The sequence below is a fragment of the Cydia splendana genome, chromosome 9 (assembly GCF_910591565.1).
Source record: "Cydia splendana chromosome 9, ilCydSple1.2, whole genome shotgun sequence".
NCBI classification, from domain to species: Eukaryota; Metazoa; Arthropoda; class Insecta; order Lepidoptera; family Tortricidae; genus Cydia; species Cydia splendana.
Window position 1 is genome coordinate 4,380,523 of NC_085968.1, and position 20,903 is coordinate 4,401,425.

Genomic DNA, 20,903 nt, shown 5'->3' on the forward strand with positions numbered 1-20,903 from the left:
GATGTGCAGGTTGTGCAGTTTCCAAAAAGTCGGAAAAGTTCTCGGAAATTTCAGGAATTTTTACAGGATACAAATACAAAGGAAACTTTCATTTTGGAAATGGAATATTATATACTAAAATTAAAAGTTTAGGAAACTTTTCCAAGTTGAAACTTCACAATTTTCCAAAATGTATACCTAAATAATTAAATACTTATATCTGTATGGCTTCCTATACATAAGTACACATATATACCTACTTATAGTTGAATTCGGCCTATAATTTATTCTGATAGATTTTTTTAAAAGTTATTATTTAAATTTATTTCTGACGATCACAATATAGATTCTTATAAATTGACATTAGTGTAATTTGTGTAATCATATGTTGTGAAATAAATCTAATCTAATCTAAACTAAACATAAAACTAATTAAAAACTAAACTTAAACTAAACTAAATAAGTATAAAGTAAATTGCCTACTGAAGCCCGTCCCGGGCTGCCTCCGACGTAAAGGTGCCCATCACGCTCGCTGCGTTGCCGCGTTGGATTGCGATTGCTCATTTTCTATCTTCTCAGCTAGAATTAGATATAAAATTCAATATTTGTTTTTGTGTCATTATCCCCATAGTAAGAAGCGAATCGTGCCTACTGTTCCCTTGTACAAATCTAAAATCTTTGAAGCGCACTGGTTCGTTCTTTTTACATGGCTACATACTCGTACATACCTGTTTGTATTTGCTCGTCGTCAAGTATGATCGAAAGTGGAGAATTTTCCTTTGTTTGGTGTTTATTTCTAAGCATTTACTGTATAGTACATCCAGAAAGAAGATACATGATGCTATATAACTCGTTGTCGTGTCTTACATCAGGGACCTAAAAAACCTGGCCGAGGACCGCGAAAACTGGCGCATACTCCACCGACAAGAGCCATGCTCTTAAATTTTGATGATGATATAACTCGTTCTGAAAAGTTTTTCAACTTATGTGAATTTAAAACAATTTGAGACTAATGTCTACATGTCTCACACTCTAGCTCACACTAGGTAGTTTTATTATATTTGTGTAAGTATATTTTATAGTAGTCGCGACTTGTGTCTACTCTCTACAATCCTGCACCAAACTAACTGTCAGAGACAAAAAAAAGCAAAAGTTTAATGCTCATTTAGGATCGTGACTGTACCTGTGTATTTTATTTCAATTGCAGTCGGGGACCTTGATGTATTGACATTCCCATTTAAAAGGTCCTCGACTGCAATTGAAATAAAATACACAGGTACAGTCACGATCCTAAATGAGTATTGAACTTTTGCGTTTGTTGTTTATAACCTTCACTAAACACTTATATTCTAATTTACATTCATTAAGTTGAGTAACTACCACAACTAAAAATTATTTTTGACTTTTCAGTTCGCTTTTTCGCAGTCGTGTTTTTTAATTTTTAATTAATATATTTTATTTTATACTTTTTAGATTTTTTAAACCAACCATATTTTTTATGATTTGGACCTGGCTTTGGACCGCGGTCTTCGCGCCACATACGTTGGGCTACGCCCGACTCCATTAGTATGAGGGCGCCTCGGTTTTGGAACGCGTACAGCGCGCCACGTACGTCGGCCTACGCCTGACGCTTTGAGTATGAGAGCGCCAAGGGCGCCCGGCTTTGGTAAGCGTACAGCGTGTCACGTACGTCGGGCCAGGCCCGACGCTTTGAGTATGAGGGCGCCGAAGGCGCCCGGTATTGGAACCCGTACAGCGCGCCACGTACGTCGGCCTACGCCCGACGCTTTGAGTATGAGAGCGCCAAGGGCGCCCGGCTTTGGTAAGCGTACAGCGTGTCACGCTGTCACGTAAGTCGGGCTAAGCCCGACACTTTTAGTATGAAGGCGCCGAAGGCACCCGGCTTTGGGACGCGTACAGCGCGCCACGTACGTCGGGCTACGCCTGACTCTTTTAGTATGAGGGCGCCGAAGGCGCCCGTTTTGGAACGCGTACAGCGCGCCACGTACGTTGGGCTACGCCCGACGCTTTAAGTATGAGGGCGCCGAAGGTGCCCGGTATTGGAACGCGTACAGCGCGCCACGTACGTCGGGCTAAGCCCGACACTTTTAGTATGAGGGCGCAGAAGGCACCCGGCTTTGGAACGCGTACAGCGCGCCACGTACGTCGGGCTACACCCGACTCTTTTAGTATGAGGGCGCCGCAGTCGCCCGGTTTTGGAACGCGTACAGCGCGCCACGTACGTCGGGCTACACCCGACTCTTTTAGTATGAGGGCGCCGAAGGCGCCCGGTTTTGGAACGCGTACAGCGCGCCACGTACGTCGAGCTACGCCCGACGCTTGGAGTATGAGGACGCCGAAGGCGCCCGGCTTTGCTAAGCGTACAACGTGTCACTTTTTAGTATGAGGGCGCCGAAGGCGCTCGGTTTTGGAACGCGTACAGCGCGCCACGTACGTCGGGCTAAGCCCGACACTTTTAGTATGAGGGCGCAGAAGGCACCCGGCTTTGGAACGCGTACAGCGCGCCACGTACGTCGGGCTACGCCCGACTCTTTTAGTATGAGGGCGCCGCAGGCGCCCGGTTTTGGAACGCGTACAGCGCGCCACGTACGTCGGGCTACGCCCGACTCTTTTAGTATGAGGGCGCAGAAGGCGCCCGGCTTTGGAACGCGTACAGCGCGCCACGTACGTCGGGCTACGCCCGACTCTTTTAGTATGAGGGCGCCGCAGGCGCCCGGTTTTGGAACGCGTACAGCGCGCCACGTACGTCGGGCTACGCCCGACTCTTTTAGTATGAGGGCGCAGAAGGCACCCGGCTTTGGAACGCGTACAGCGCGCCACGTACGTCGGGCTACGCCCGACTCTTTTAGTATGAGGGCGCCGCAGGCGCCCGGTTTTGGAACGCGTACAGCGCGCCACGTACGTCGGGCTACGCCCGACTCTTTTAGTATGAAGGCGCCGAAGGCGCCCGGCTTTGCTAAGCGTACAACGTGTCACTTTTTAGTATGAGGGCGCCGAAGGCGCTCGGTTTTGGAACGCGTACAGCGCACCACGTACGTCGGGCTACGCCCGACGCTTAGAGTATAAGGGCGCTGAAGGCGCTCGGCTTTAGACCGCGTGCAGTGCGCCACGTACGTCGGGCTACCTACGCCCGACTCCTTTAGTATGGGTGCCGAAGGCGCCCGGTTTCGGAATGCGTACAGCGCGCCACGTTCGTCGGGCGTCCTAGGAAAGAATCTACCATTTTTGTTATAAGAAATCACTTACTCCAGAAAATACCAAGCTGACTATGCATAGCATTCGCTAAGACAAAGTGAGAAAATATCATCATCATAAATGTTAAAATGAAATAAAAACATACGGTTATAATGATACTTTCACAATTTGTTCTGCCAAAGTCGGTGCAGAGTTAGCTTAGACGGACTCTGCATCGTGTCGATTAATAAATAGAAGTTATATTTTAAACTTTTCTATTCCATTAGCGCAATTAAGAACATATTTTAAAAACTATGAGTAGTATGTACCTACCTAATATAGTAAATTTCTATTTTTTTATGATCAGCGGTCAAACCCCTTCCTTTTATTTTAATAAGTATCCCATTCAATAATAATATTTGGTTTTATGAGATAAGCTTTTCTTAACATATTTTGTCAATTCTTACTTTCTCGAACTTATACTTTAACTCACATGTTGCATATACATTAATAATCAGCTTTCACAGCCCTTCATTTTGATACCCTACTCGATAGGTTTGCACGATATTTTTTTCTAAAGGTTGCGTAATATGGCGTATTAAGTCCGCCATATTGTTTTTATAATGACGTCACATAGCCTATGTCACCCGGGATGACGTAAGGATTCTAATGATGTATCATACGTCTAAATCGGTTAAGGCATTCAGAAGTTAAGGTGGAATAAAGAAACTCACATACATACAAACATGAACGCTGAAAACAATACACTCTTTTTGTTTGGGCAGTCGTGTAAAAAGAAATTTGAGAACTATCGTCAAATTGAAAAATAAAAAAAAACTGAATAAATAACCGAATACATGTCTAATATCTCATAATGATCGTCATACTAAAACTAAGAGCGGTAATCATAGGTAATAAGACTAATAAGTTCAGAACGAATGTCAAATAAAATCAATTTTACATAAGCTATGTATAATGTCAACAGTTATTTCAATTTTGATTCCATGTATTCGTCCACTGAATATAACGGGTTATTCAATAAAAAGTTCCTCAGTTGACGTTCAAATGCTTCGTCAGATATTTCAGTTCTTAATTCGGCGGGTAGACGTTCGTAATAAGTTGGGGCCCATTACTCGCGGATTCTTACATGAAAGTGCCATGCGACGCGGCACTGTTCGCAGTCTTCCCGTCGATCTGATTTAAGGCGTCAAGTCCGCAATTTGTGCTCTTTATTATTAAATTGTGCAATAGGTAAAGTTTAAAAAATAAAATCCTCACCTATGTAGCCATCAAAGCCACCAAACTGTATAGAGCTGGCTCGATCGGACCCTATGAAAAAATCCCTGAAAAAACCTCGTCATTAGCCGTGGCCTGCTCGTTTGAACATATGTGCATATAAAATGCGTTTACAATTCCAGAAACTCGTAATCAGAGGGCGCAAGATCGTTTTCTAACGAACGAAAGATGTCCGATTCATTACACGAGCTTTTTCTTTAATCTCCCGGTAGCACTGCTTTAACTACCAGTTAATTAGCGACCGCCGTTAGCGATTGATTTTTATTAATTTCCCTTTTCTTTTTGTCATATTTTATCACTCAACTGTTAGTTTCTACCGGTTTAGCTAATTCGTAATAACTGAGCAAGCCAAATAGGCCAACTTATATGTTTAACGTCCCGCGTTTCCTATTCCTAATCAAAATCTTTTCCTGACAGCATTTTAAAGGAGCCTGGGGCCTAGTTTTGGCAATCTTATTCCAAGAATTGGCACAAGTAATGGCTTGGAACTCATGAGGTAGATGTTGGAGGCGGCGTGGGAAAAAAGAAGGAAGTTAGTAGGTATGAAGAAAGATTCACACAGATCGAGCAAGGCTCAAGAGCTCAGTTGGTTAAAGCGCTCGGAACTAAGTTAAAAAAAAAAAATTTTTGCTTTAAGTATTTAAAACTTCCTCACCGCAAAATGTGCTTACTTTACTCCCCACTAGGTAATTTAGTTCCTACATTTTTTTAATATTATCTATTTCAGTTTACGTTAAAGCTATATCACAATCTTATTTCAATGTAACATGACAATGGCGATGGTCTACCACTCTACCGACTTTAAATCGGCATAAATGTCAACCTACCACAGTATTTCAATATTTTTTCGAAATTTGGAGAAAAGTAGGCTCATTTTACGGAAGCCCAAGTTACTCACGGTGCGATTCGGGAAATGAATTAGAGATTCACTAGATATGAAATAGTAAAGATATGTGACGTTCCACGGCAAAAGGTACCTTATGGCGGTTGGCGCTTACGCTATTTTTGACGCCGCTCCAATATTATTGCAGCTGACATAAGGTACCCTTTGCCATGGCACGTCACATATCTTTACTATTTCATATATTATCTAGTAAATCTCTAATTCATTTCCCGAAACGCGCCGTCAGTGCAACATTGCACTTTTCAACTGTAAGTTAATCAGTGCGACCGGGCCCGGCATCGGCACGCGGGGCACGTGGCGGCCGCTCTGTTGATTTAAACGTGTGCCTGATTAGCGATTTACTGGGCCCCTGCGAAAGAACCGGCTTTATTCTTGGCGGCTTTTACAGGGCGGGTGAAACCGGAGGTTTGGAACAGTTTTTACGTCACCCTAGGCCCGTAAGTGGGATTTTCTTCCCACGGGACGGGAATCGCATATTTATGGCCCCTCACCTTCGGTTCGGGCCACAAACACCTGCGATCTGGAGCATTTACGAATTTACCTCCCTAGGTATGTACCTAATGTACTAATTCTAAACCGGTCCGAGTCCAGTCTGAGGCGACACACTTCGTTTTCTGCAGAAAGCATCACGTGATCACTGATCACCCGTAATAGAAAAAAATAAGTGTCGGACGCTGGCCCAGATCGTTTCAGCGTGAGTCGTTTTTATGACAAATGACAATTTCTAATCTCGGATATATGTATAAGTATTAGTAATTGTCATAGACCTGACGTCACTGTTGGTGGCGCCATACAAGTTTAAAGGCTTTTGGGATATAATTTAACCAAGTGTTGCGGTGGACGCGCGCGGTAATTGGTTTTATGTAAATATGGCGACGCCAAGGAGCTTTGTGGCCACTAAACTGACGGGCGAGAGCGCGGGTTGAATTAGTACAAGGCTCGGAAGCCCAGTTTAAATTTTAAACACCCCACGCACTGCAAGTGTTATTTATACGTCATAATTTCATAGAAGTTTGACGTTTAAAATGACACTTGCACTGCGTGGGCTATCAAAATCGCTGCAAACTTTGCTTGGTCTAAGTCTACAAACATTTTATGTGACAGCTACTCCATATAAAAAAGAACTGTCATAGGGACCATCATTTGACGCGGGAGGTATATAATAGTTATGTTGGCAAATCGTATCACGCAATCAGTTTTCCTGGCCCGCCCCAGCCTTCAATTCCACAAGTAATATTTGAATTAAACCAACGTTGGGTCGGTGTCGCCAAAATAGGGTGGATGTCCCAGAAATGGGCCACGGCTCGGCACGGCTTGTCCCGTTAATTGATTTATATGTTCCACTCGGCCTTTAAGAGGACGGCGGACGACCGCTTCTACATACAAACGTTTTCTTCTCTGGATATTGACATTATGGAAAATATTTTACACGACTTGTGATATTGTGATATTACCCAAAGTTTCCATAGCGCCACTTGTGCCATCCAGGGTTAGCCCACTAACTTAATTAACTAGTTAAACCTGGAGTTGTCATGGTTACCAGCGCTGCGGATTACCGTAGCATTACGCTGATTGTGTTTGGGGGGGGACGGTCCTTTTTAACGTCCATCTGATCTAAGGTACAGCGGGGCAATTTAGACTGCGGGATAATTTCAACTAATCGAAATATCTTCTATGTTTTACATATTAACTAGAGTCACACAGTGGTTTGACATATATGTATTTTCTTTCTTACAATTTGACACTGGGTTAACGGTTAACTCCGGATTAGTGTCTAACCGGGGCTGGCGCAAAAGGCCCTTAGACGTTTTAGATTTTTTAATTACAAAGGTGACGTTCGGATGTGAACTGCAGTTGCATTTCGGTTGCGGCATCGTTATTGCCGTCGCTGTATGTGTGAATTCCTTTGATAAAAGAAGAAAGGAGACAAAGTGACATTCGCCGCCGGATTCACGGACGTTCATTCCGCCACTCGTTTTATCAAGGAGTTTGACAGATGACAGCGGCGGCAGCAACGACGCCGCAACAGTAATATAGGGACCGTGCGCGTTGGAGGGTCTACCATCTTGTGGTCTGAATCAGAAACATATGTGCACATGTACATTGCCAAAGCAAGTGCTACCATCTACCGTTCTCGTCGGTACGATTCCTTGTGCATAGTAGGTTCTGCCATCTTGTGGGCTACATCGGAAGCATAAACGACACATTTACGCCTCGCGCCAAAAATCTGACGGCTCCTATTCTGCCCCCTATAGTTCATGCACGGGGCCTATAGCTGCAGTTGACATACGAACATCACCTTAAGATATATAAAAAAAATTGAGGTTTTTCGCTCCTAACGCCTAATTTAAAAAAAAAAAACGAAAATAGTCAAAAGAAGCTATGCACAGCTATGGATAATACACATCAAATTATGAAAAAACATTTTCTATAATTTTAATAACCGGAGAGGAAAATGGGAACTACGTTTTTGTATGGAGAAGCGGCCGCGGTCGTCAACTTTCCTCTTAATAGCGCTGTTGCTTCAATAATCCAATTTGATTTACGTATCTGCCTAATCCGGACTTCACAACATTTGGATTGGAAAGGTAATGAAGTGATTGATTGGTGTTGGTACAATTCCGGAAAAGGTAGGTTGGAGGATAAACAAGGAAGGATCATATAGGATAGGAAGGATACCTATACGGAGCATGTATGAACTGTAGAGGGCAGCACAGGAGGCGTCAGATTCAATATCCAGAGTGGAAAAAGAGACTACGTTTGTGTTTGTTGTGTTGTATGGACAACAAATAACACATGCATTTTTGAAAGTGCCGAACGGCCCGATTCGAACTTTAAGATACGTCAATTAATAGATCTAGAAACGATATGGATTAGATATGTCAGTGTCAAATGTGACGTTTCTTCAAACACAAACGTTACTTTCGGCACTGACACATCTAATCCATATCGTTCTGAATCGGCCAGAAACTCTTAAGGACCGTATCGTTAATTATGGATACAATAAAAATTCACCACATTTATTCTGTGGATGTTCAATTGAACAATCATGAAAAATACACTTAGATTCTTTGTTTCTTTATATCGTACCAAGGAATCGGTGAAATAGTCTCAAATTAAGCTCGATCGGCTTGTCCAAATTATATTTGCTAGGCGGGATTAAAATCATCATAAAGTCCCTAAAATAAAATAAATGTAAAACCTTCTTATATCAGATTAAGAACATAGTAGGTAATACAAAATAATACACACGTCAAAAGTAAGACCAGGTTTTATCTGTATCCATAATTAACGATACGGTCCTTATAATGATAAATAAATGTATAAGTAAACGTAATTTTTGGCGCGAGGCGTAAATCTGAATTTTATGCTTCCGATGTAGCCCACTACGAGTAGATGGCAGAATCTACTAGGACAAGAAAACGCACGAGCACGGTACTAACTACGTGGGGCTCCTATTTCCGGACAGTTTGCCCTTCGGGCATCTGAATCTAACGAACCTATGCTACCTATCTACATTCTACATATTGGTTTAGGGTCTCTATTGGTTCCCACACATTTTTTGTTCCGATTTTTTCAGTCCATAACGTTTTCCATCATAATTTTTATTAGACATATTGTCAATAGTCATAAATTTTAACAATATAAATTGCAGTTCCGATTTTTGCAGGTCATTATTATTGTTAGTCTTGTTTTTGTTTTGTTACTCATTGTTGTTACTCATAATATTCAAAGTCCAGAAGGTATACCATTACATAATGTTGAAGGCAATAAACTTGCTTACAATAATCGTTGTAAGGTCTTTTATCGCAGGTTATAATGATAAGTAGGGGCTCTATTGCATTCCCTAAATTTTAAGTTCTGATTTTTTTAGACCATAACGTTTTCCATCATCATTTTTATTAGTCATATTGTCAATAGTTATAAAATTAAACAATACAAATTGCATGCTTGCCTAACCTGGGGATTCTTTTTTATTTGGCTTACTGATTTCCCCTCCATTTCTTATTTTTCGTGTAGTTTATTAAGCCATTTCGTCCCGCCAACGAGTCGACGAAGCCCCGCTTCGCGGGGCTCTTATTTCCGCTCTGAGGGACTCAAGGTAACTAACGAACCTACCTGAGGAAACAGATTTTTATTGTTTGGTTAACCGGTTTTCTTGCATTTCTTATTTTTCATGTAGCTTATTAAGCGATTTCGTCCCGCCAACGAGTCGACAAAGCTCCGCTTCGCGGGGGTTCCTATTTCCGCTCTGAGGGACACAAGGTAACTAACGAACCTACCTGAGGAAACACATTTTTTATTGTTTGGCTTACTGATTTCCCCGCCATTTCTTATTTTTCATGTACCTTATTAAGCCATTTCGTCCCGCCAACGAGTCGACGGAGCCCCGCTTCGCGGGGCTCCTATTTCCGCTCTGAGGGACACAAGGTAACTAACGAACCATTAGTCCGATAAAATATATGCTTTAAAAATATTTCTGAATAATGATTGATATACCTTTAAATGTTATGCTCATCAATTTTATAACTTTTGTGATTTTTGACTTTTGCGTTTAATATTATAGATGTTTAACATTATAACTATGAAACGTTATACTTAACAGTTATGACTATTGATGTTTATGTCCATAAATTATATGGATATCAATTTCTGACTATCGAAATTCGAAACAATAAGTTTATGGGAAACAAAGGGATCCCATTGGTTTAATATGACTACCGTCAAAACAACACACAGGCATTTTACGACCTGCCTGATTTTAAGATCAGCCGCGGTCATTAAATTATATACCTAGATATTATAATTTAAAAAACATTTTTTTTTGTAATTCGTTTTTTATGGTTCAATCCAATAACTATCAATTCAATAAATTGAATCACACTTATCGTTATGATACTAAATCAATATGTTTTGTCACAATTTGCAAAAACAAGCTCAGAACATAAAACTAATTCGTATTCGTATCACTCCCGCAAACTGTTTTATCTCAGACTTTCTTTTCTTTAGCAAAACAAAGGCGACCCCAAAAAAATGGGCACGTACCTTTTCTAACGAAGATTTAGTTAATTACATCTGTAAATTAAGTAATGAAAGAGCAAAGAACTCGTGATGGGACTGTTAAATAACTTTAATCTTAGATGAATTTAAAGTTTAGACGCGGACTGAATTAAATAGGTGCTAGCCTTTAGTGCTGAATCCATTGCGGGCATGTTCGGAATGGTCCAGTCCGTTTTAAACCGTACATTAAGTGAATTGGTGTTCAAATGAAAACAGAATGGGTTTTATAAAGATCTGTGAGATGGTCCGTTATGTATTTATTCAGCGATAATTTTACAGCATTACAGCTAGGGGCGCCAATGCGCTGTAAAATTGAATATGTTGTAGTAAAGCTATAGTAATAAAATTATATGATGAATATGACAATAATTAAGGTATAGTGATGATGACTATGTTTATTCACAAAAATGTAAAAAATCTTTATAAAGTTTATGATGTTTGTTGGGAAACAAGTTGCAGTCAGGTGCAAAATCTAAGAAATTGTTGAGAAGTGTGAAATTGGAGAGTAGGTACTGGTGTGCTATTGTGTGAGAGGTTTCATTCGCTAGGAGGCGATGGCTACGACCGTGTCAGAAGTTGTCGGGAACAAATAAGGTAGTTAAGTACTTAAATTAATTATAATATAAGAGAATTTTACTAATATTTGATTTAATTTTGTTAAAAGGCCGTATAGGGCTCGAAACGTCGGAATGTAAAGTCATAATAGTCCACCGATGGCCACTTAAGTTAGTATTTAACATATATTGTATTTCAGTTTATGTTTATCAGGGTGCGTAGCCAATGTGCCAAGGTTTACGCTCCGTAGCGAACGAAACGCAATTGTCACTGTCGCACTAATATGGAAGAGTGATAGAGAGACACAAAGCGTTTCGTTGTGTTGCGCAAGCGATTGTTACCTTGGCTAGGCTCCCAGGAGGCTGCGTAGCGTAGCCAATATGCCAATCGTTAACGCTCCGTAGCGAACGAAACCCAACTGTCACTGTCGCTCTAATATGAATGACTACGCTACGCTACGGCCACGGAGCGTTAACGATTGGCATGTTGGCTAAGCACCCAGGACTGTTCATGTTTAATTCCGTATCTATAACTCAATAATTAGGTTAATCTAAGCTTTTAATGTAAGTAGGCGGTCGTCAGTCGTCACTGACTCCTACATTTTCCGCGTATAAAACGAAAAACAAAATCAAACTAACAATATAAATTATAAACCTGAACTTGCGTAATAGGTACCTACAGATATTTAAATATTCGTAAAAAAATATTTTTTATGGAGTAGCTATCACGTAAAATCTTTGTACTAAAATAAAATGTTTTTAATTAACCATTATTTCGTAGTAATACAATGTTACAAGTAAATAAAGTATAAAGCATACTATATTGAATATTTCCTCTCAAACATGTCGCATACTCTTGTATTATATTAAAGTGAAATATTAGTTTCAAATTTATGGATAGTTTTGTTTGGAATACAATACCCGGGTTTGCAAACAACGGATAACAACCGTGTAAGTGATATTGGAAAAACAGTTTAGAAAGTTTATTCACTCGTGCAAGAATACGCTAAAATAGTTAACTGTCATTTTAATTTTAATTAATTTTACCAAGTTAATTTACTGTGTGAGAGTAACATAGTTTCCTTAGAATTACCTATTCTTACTAATACATTTTATTTTATTTTTATTGGAATGTCATTTTATATGGAATTATGTTCTTAAATAAATTAATTGAATATTGAATGAGTTTCTGACGGGGCAGGAATATGCTTGTCAATTTAACATTCCCTACAAAATACAAAAAACCAAAATACGTTTATTTATACACGAATTATTTCCCCCGATTGGCATTTTTTTATTTTCGTTTGGTGAGCTACTAAACTATAGATCTAGGTGGCATGGTGTACATAATGCATACAAGTACATATTTGTTGATGTCCGGATAATTGTCATATCCTGCTGCAAAGCTGTGCTGCATTGCTGTCGCAATTAAAATGTCTTTGCCTTTAGTATCCAATCCATTAAACATTAAGGATGCCTGATAAAAACTTTAGAATTTTCTAGGATTTAGGTTGCTTTAATGCATTTCATTTTATATAGGTAGGTTCGATAATTTAATAATTTAAAATAGAATCGAAACGCAGTGAATAAATAAAAACAGTCGTAAAGCGTTTCAAGCTCTAAGAGAATTAGATTTTAATCTAAATATTTATTCAATTTGTGATACATTTACGTCCAAAATATTTCTTTGTACGTACTTCTCTAACGATTTCCGATACTCTTTGATTCAAATAACTGTAACGTAGATACGTTACGTAACCTAGGTTACATTTATAAAATTAAATTAGATTGATAAATAACTTGTAACACTTTAATATTATTTTTACAAAACTGTTCCTTCTTATTACGACTCACTGTACTTCGTGCAACACTCTTTTGTTCGAAGTAAACCGGCTAGCGGCGTCCCCGTCCCGCGGACCCTCTCTCCGCGCGGGCCCGCGCGCGAGTCGATCATAGTCAGGACAGATCTAGCTTTCGCTTGCCTTCGCGCAGCGACGTCTGTCGTGCCCGGCGAGAATTAATTTGTTCGATTGTATTTATTCATTCCGTTCCTGCACTCATTTAGTGCAAATTGAATCATTTTTTAGTGTTTTAAATCCCCTTTGGGGAGCCTAGTTACGGCTAGAACCGTAGCTGTGAAGACAGCCCGGCTAGCTCAGTCGGTAGAGCATGAGACTCTTAATCTCAGGGTCGTGGGTTCGTGCCCCACGTTGGGCGCCAGTGCTACGGGTAGGCGGAGAGGAAATTAAACAAAGAGTTAAGAAAAGTAACTAATTTTATTCTCCGCCGCAAGCACACGAATAGGTCGTAGGGTAGGGTTCAAGGCCGGTACTGATTTTGCTCCGAGGACAGTTCCACCACGCAAGTACTCCCCTGAAGCTGCCGGAGCCACTGCGGGTTGGGAGATGGACGAGCTGAGGGACGTCAGCTGGGGCCGGCCTTGAACCCTACCCTACGACCTATTCGTGTGCTTGCGGCGGAGAATAAAATTAGTTACTTTTCTTAACTCTTTGTTTAATTTCCTCTCCGCCTACCCGTAGCATAACAATACGATATTAATTACATATTGTATATGGAAACTTCATTTAGCAAATTTAGAATAGATTCTATACTCGAATTTAAAACTACAATGAATTATGATCCAACATTACCTCATCCGAAATTGAGCTTTAATTGTGAGTAATATAGTTTGAAATGGAGTAACATGTGTGATCTAAAAGGTTACTACGTTGTGTACTACACGTGGCTCATTGTGGTTGCTTCTATTGACAACCTAGAAGGCTTTTGTATAATGTATAGGCTGAAGGATATATGCTTAATTAACAATTTACTGAAATTTATAGAGCTAATTGCGTCTTAGTTAATAGTGTAATTGTGTTTTAGTTATATTGATAGGTTCTGGCCAATTTGGGAGAGAAACAAAATGTAAATAGGTAAATTATATTTAATAAAAAGACAAATTTATTTTTCACAAATAATAAATTACAATAAAAATATGTACTATCAAACATTACAATAAAAATATATTTGATTTATTTAAATGCTCGTAATTTAGTTTTTTTTTCTTATAGCTATACCATACGTTATTTATTCAGCTCTCGCTTTCTAAAACACTACTTATTCAAATAATTATATCAAAGTATTTAGATAATTTAAGTGCGTAAAATAATGAGTAACCTTTATGAATTAATTAATTTGTGACGTTCCACGGGAAAAGGTACCTTATGAGGGTTTCTAGTTTCGGAGATATGAAATGTTTTGTAAAGAGGTGAAAAATGCTCAATTTTTTTTTATTGTGTGATCTGAAACCTTAATGCGTAACGTTTGTTTACCTGTTTTTATTTTTGTTATAAGTTAGTTATAAGCCTAGTAATGTCGTCTCAGAGTTTAGTAGAAAAGGTACCTTATGGAAAAAAGATTGAAAATTCCCAAAAAAACTAGTAAATACGGGAAAAGAAGTTTGGTATAGAACTGTATTAGCATTCTGCAAAACTAATTTGATAATTTCAGTTCTGGTTGGGGCGCCTCGCAATTATTATAACCGTACATAGACCGACATCACAAATCCAAGTTACTCTCGTCAAGTCTTTCTTAACTAGAATAATCTTCATTTGGTTTGGTCGCATGCAGTAAATCAGCCATTGGTTTGCTGAAAAATGCCAATACCCGACGCATTACCTTATGGAATATCTGAGGTCATTGAACCTCAATGCCGCTTATCTTCAATAGCAACCGAAATATATTATTGATAAGAAATAGACGATTTATACCATTACCAAAATATTATTAGTTTATCGTAACTGTTCCATCATCATCGTGCCTCATCATGTAACTTAATCACAAGGTACCTTTTCATTACATACAAATTATTGGACTTTTTAAGATTATTATGACGAAGAACTAATTAAATTTGGGGCAGTTTAATGTAAATTAATATTTTCTATTCATAAAAGATAAACTGTAATATGATTGATATTTTGTAGTGATGTATTATTAGATTTATTTCCATAAGGTACCTTTTCGTAAATGTATGGAGCAAATACTGTTATTGTTATGTAAGTTTAAAGTGGCATAAGGGGTTAAATATAGTATTTAGTTGGGGTTTTAGGATTTATTTCATTTGAATGACAGAATTTCTTTCATATGTGCTCAGAAAAATTGATTGTGTGTCACATTAAAAGTAAAAATATTCAATTTTGTGATTTTATATGAAAAAGTCAGAAAATACATTTTCACCTCTAAATCGGTATTGTTTTTTGCTTAAACTGTCTGTCAGTGTCGTTTTCTAATAGATAAAATTTAAATCTTGAGAGCTCATTGCAATCAATCGTGAAAATGAAATAAAACTTTATTTTCAAGAGATTGGTTAGTATACACATAAATCAGTCGATATCAAAAGTTTCTATTTGCATTACAGAACAAGTCGCAGTATTTTTTTAATCTCAGATATATAAGGTATTATTATTTGTAGTCAACTATGTAACTTACTTCAGGAACATAGTTTTTTAGGCGGCTAAACTTAAAACTTTTCTATCGTAAAGTTGCTCATTTCACAACATTATTTTCAAAAAATCATATCTCTGTAACTACGCAACCTAGAAGGTTGATCTTTTGTGTTATCGATAGCTTATTTATTGTAGATTACTGGGGTATGCTTAACTCCATACCCGCCATAAGGTACCTTTGACCGTGGGACGTCACATTTAATCTTTATTGCACGAAAGAAAAACCTTACAGTACAAAGCGGACCGTCAACGTTATGGCTCAATAGAGAGATTAACGTAGTAATTCCGTATTCCGTAAATCAGTAAAAAATATCTTTATTTAAGACACGTATTTAGAGACAGTGAAATGCCTAATGACACAACTTAAGGTAGTATCAAAGTAAGAAATAAAACTTCTCAAATTCTTAAAACAGAATCAGCCCCCTGGTTCCTTTGAAATCCCAAGTTGGAATCCTAATCCTTTGTAGAGGAAGCTATTACGTGTAATTGTATGAAGCAACCCCAGGGATATGGAGGGGTGGCGTTGTGTAATACTCTACCTGCTGCAACTAATCATAATTTAAATCGGAACTCATCTTGCGCGGCAAAAATCACAGAATACTTTAATTAAAATAGTGCAAACTTACACAACAAAACGCTTAAATATCTGACACAACAACCTTAGGTGCAGAGCCACTAGCGCCACTTGTACCATCCCAAAAACCCGGGGTTAACCGGTTAACCCTTAAATGCATGATTTTTTCTTTTTGCCCGAAATTAATATATGTATCACATAATTGTTTGCCGATTCTAGGAAAAATAGTAAAAAAAAATATAACCTCGATTTTCACTGCGAAATCAGTGATAGAAGTTTAATTGGGTAAATCATATTTATGTAAATATGTAATTTTCAGTAATAGATATATGAAATATTTTACTACTATTAGAAAGGTACACTATTTGTGATATACCTATGATAAAAAACGAACAACGAATGTAAATGTATTGCATAAATTTAACCCTGAAATCATCACCCTACTACTTGACGTTTGGTATAAAAGTGCGTTCAAGAATGTAAGCCTTTTTTTTTAATGCTTTGTAGACATTTGGCAACACTATGCATTTAAGGGTTAAACCGGGAGTTACCATGGTTACTAGTAAAATTTGACACTGGGTTAATGGTCTAACGGGTTAATCCCGGGCTAGTGGGATGGTGCAAGTGGCGCTTATAGGATATTTTTTATTGGCGACCTAGCCTTGTTGGCAGTGACCTTGCCTACGAAGTTTGAGGTCCTGGGTTGGAATCCCGGTAAGGACATTTAGTGTGTTTATCTCAAATATTTGTTCCTGAGTTATGGATGTTTTCTATGTACAGTCCAAAGTTTTAATTTATGACCCATTTTGTACCTTGACACAGTGACAATCAATATGAAAGTCGCTAGAGACCTCATACTATTGTCACTGTGACAAGGTACAAAATGGGTCATAAATTAAAACTTTCGACCGTACCTACTTATCCAAGTACGTATGTATTTAAGTATGTATGTACCGTAAAACCTGGATAATTGCAATCTCAAGGGACCGGCAATTTTTTGTCAATTAACCAGGTTTTTCATTTAAGCAGGCCGTGCCAATTAACGAGGTTCAAAAAATCGTTGTGTCAATTATAGAGGTTTTCATTAATAGAGGTTGCGTTCTGACAAATTTATTTTATGGAGGTGCAAATAACCATTGAAAGTACATTTACAAGCTTACGTTCTGGGTTACGTTTTAAAAATAAGTCACTGTAAATATGTAACAATTATGAATCTAATACGATCATTTATATTCTTCTGCTTTCATAAGTAATAGTTACTGATTGTTAAAAAGCGTTTTTCAATTAAAAGACATGTCAAGATCACTTACCTTCTTTCTAATGCTAAAATAAACGAACTATAGTTTGGGGCTAGGTTGATCTGTGTAAGATTGTTGCATTTTTTTAGTGAAGTGGCCCCTCTGTGTTCACCTCTGTATACATTGCAGCTAGTGATTACACGCGGGATGTATGAGCTGTCGCTGTGACGTATTGCGCCTGCAGCGTCAGGCTAGGTTCGTCCGAACAACTTCAAACTAATAAATAATGCCCCGTCTTAGGGACTGTTAATTATATTCTTTTAATAAATTCCAAAAATGGTAGCCGATTTTTGAACCAGTGTTCCATAGTTTGGTATGGATTTTTGCAGTATCATACCAAAATTCTACTTTGTGTATTCTCAGAAAAAACTGGTAGGTAGAGTCTGTGCGGAAAGAGAAGAGTCGTGAAATGTATGGGCTCCCTTACAATCTAAGACTCTTCTCTTTCCGCACAGACTCTACCAAACATAAATATATTCCACTTGAATGTTATTTCATAATGTCGTTTTAAAATGAGAGCGTAATTTTAATTGTATGGCGGTGACTCAAAAACAGTCAAATAGGGTACATCGCCTCTCTTAGAAGTCGGCAAAAATCTGTCTGTTGTCTCCGTCTCTCGTCCGTCCTGCCAATTAAAAAGTTCGGCCGCCGACGAAACGTCACCTGATATTTTCCCTTCTTATCCTGTCCCAATTGGGGTCAATTTGTCACGCGTAACTCTTCTAATCTGAGATAGAGGATAATAGATAATTGGCCGAATCAAGTTTCAGGCCCAGGAAACTAACGTCAAAATTCAATAAAATTATGACGTATAAATAACACTTGCACTGAGTATATGCTATCAAAATCGTTGCCGACTTTTCTTGGTCTAACTCTATAAAAAAATAGACGGTAACTTGTGAATGCTAAACTCCATTGTCTTAACAGCGGTGAAAGTGGAGTTAATCTTGAGCCAGATATCCCGCCGTTACCCTAATGCGAGTGCTAATGGACCAAGTTCCGAGACTATCTATAAGGTTATTCAGATGGCCAATCGTACGTGATACTAACTCGGAAAACTAGGTGCTTGAGTTTAGCAACTTTTGAAGCTAGTGAACACCAAAATGTGCCATTTGGCAACTCTTTTACTATAAAATTCATCACAAAAAAAACGCAGTTATATACCGCAGCATGTGGGAGGCAAACAAGGGTACTCATGCATATTTCTAACGGCCTTAAGTTTCTGGAAATCCCTCCCACGCAAGCCCTTTCCAAAAGAATGTATAAATATGTACGACGAATGTTGCCAGATTGTGGTTTCAGAATAATATGTTTTTTATACTACCTGAGCGGTGCTGGCCTAGCGGTAAGAGCGTGCGACTTTCAATTCGGAGGTCGCGGGTTCAAACCCCGGCTCGTACCAATAATGAGTTTTTCGGAACTTATGTACGAAAAAATATCATTTGATATTTACCAGTCGCTTTTCGGTGAAGGAAAATATCGTAAGAAAACCGAAAAAGTCCCAATAAGGCCTAGTTTACCCTCTGGGTTGGAAGGTCGCTTTCGTAAAAACTGGTCCAGCCAATTCTCGGGATTAGTTGTCAAGCGGACCCCAGGCTCCCATGAGCCGTGGCAAAATGCCGGGACAACGCGAGGAAGATGATGATGTTTTTTATACTACGTCAGTGGCAAACAAGCATACGGCCCGCCTGATGGTAAGCAATGTCCGTAGCATGTACGCCTGCAACTCCAGATGAGTTACATGCGCGTTGCTGAACCTAATTCTTCGCAACCTCGTTGAGCTCTAGTCAGTTTTTATTAGGGTTCCGTACCCAAAGGCTAAAAAATTGGGCCCCAATTACTAAGACTCCACTGTCCGTCTATCCATCTGTGTGTCTGTTACCAGGCTGTATCTCATGAACCGTGATAGCTAGACAGTTGAAATTTTCACAGATGATACCTTTGCGTTGTGCAGTCGAGTAAAAAATATTAAGGTTTTATTCGTTTGTCATTCACTTTTAAAATTTGCCGCCAAATCGAAAATTGTATGGCGGTTTGGGGATGGCTAGAATAATCCTAAAACATATCCAAATCCCTGACATCAGGTAACTCTTTGAAGCTTGTGTCCCGGAGGTGTCGTGCGTTGACAAATCGCCTGCGAAGGCAGATTATTGAGGCGAGGTGCGATCCATCAATCCGCCTGATAAATGTACAGAAAAAACATGTATGTCAACCGGCGGCATCCATCTTGATTTCAAGTTCGATCGAGTAATAGTTCGGTTATTGTTCGAGTTCTGTACCGCTCCGTTGTCGTGTTAGCTTGGCCATGAATAGGGGGTATTACTGCAATGTTCTGCCGCCAGAGTGCAGCACTAAGCTAGCTAGTAAACCATAGAGTAACTTATACATTCATTCTTTTAAAAATTATGGCTTCAATCCAGTGGGGCTATTTCGCCAGTATCAAGGTCGTAGTAGCAAGGTAATACGATTGAAATTGTACGGTTAGTACAAGACAGTGTACGGTGATTTTATTCGCTCTTGTAAAGCGATAGCGGACTTTACAAGAAGCACGTGGACAACCGGCCGTTGACTCCAAAATGGTGGTTAAACGCGCTTCAAGATTAATTCTCCATTCACTGCACACTACCACATTCATCATTAGTTTACTGTATAATATTACACTTTAAACAATATTAATGAGCTAAAAACAAAGGAATTGATCACGACGCGTACTTATACATACTGTGCCTTAAACTGTTTATTGACAAGTTTTCACAGACAATAAAATATGACATTGATGCATCAAGGCGGTTTGTTAACAAGAGCCTACCGTGAAACGCGAAAATCGAAATTTATGTTATCTGCCTCTTTATCGCTCGACTAGAAGTTAGATAATGAAATTTCGATTTTCTTGTTTCGCGGTAGACCCCAGATTGTGATGGATAGTGGTAGTGGCCCTGATTCCGTATTTCAGGAAAACAATAGGGGCCGTAGTCACGTATATTTTTGAAATGAGGCAAACGACCAGACGAATCTTCTGTCGCATTTACTGTCGCCTATGGAAACCTGCAACACCAAAGAGATTACAAGTGCGTTGCTGGAATTTAAGACGGGAGTACGCTCTTTTCTTGAAAGTTTGAAAATCGTATCGGTCCGGAATACCGCGAGCGACAGTTCGTTGAATAATTTAGTTGTGCGAGATAGAAATTAAGTCAATGAAGTGTTAAAAATGTATGACCGATGCAACGACAAGTCACATCATCGTGTCCATACATTATTTAAGTTTTGATTGGCGTTTTATATAAACAATTTGTACTTAGCTTAAGCTAGGTCTCCAGGCATTCGAGGCACTCTTTCGAGATTCGAGCGCTAGAGATTAGGTAATGAAAATTCGTTTTTCGTGTTTAGCGGCACGCCCTCGGTTTGAGTTCAATATAATAGGAAGTAGGTCTAATTTAGCTTGCAAGATTTGAACCGAACATACATACATAATACACATTTTACAAATTAAATAAAAGCTTTTTCACAACACCAGCTCGGAAAGGCTTACTTTGCAAT

At 39.0% G+C, this 20,903-nt stretch overlaps 1 long non-coding RNA gene and 1 other non-coding gene across 2 annotated transcripts in view; one reads left to right on the forward strand and one right to left on the reverse strand.

Moving 5' to 3' along the window:
* LOC134793414 (uncharacterized) overlaps nt 1-20,903 on the reverse strand; it is a 314,149-nt gene that overhangs the window by 242,503 nt on the left and 50,743 nt on the right. Inside the window, exon 2 of the long non-coding RNA XR_010144543.1 lies at nt 19,024-19,129. This is a non-coding gene — a long non-coding RNA (uncharacterized LOC134793414). The remainder of the gene's footprint in view (nt 1-19,023; nt 19,130-20,903) is intronic.
* Trnak-cuu (transfer RNA lysine (anticodon CUU)) lies at nt 13,134-13,206 on the forward strand. Its single transcript has one exon. It is a non-coding gene; the product is annotated as a tRNA-Lys (tRNA).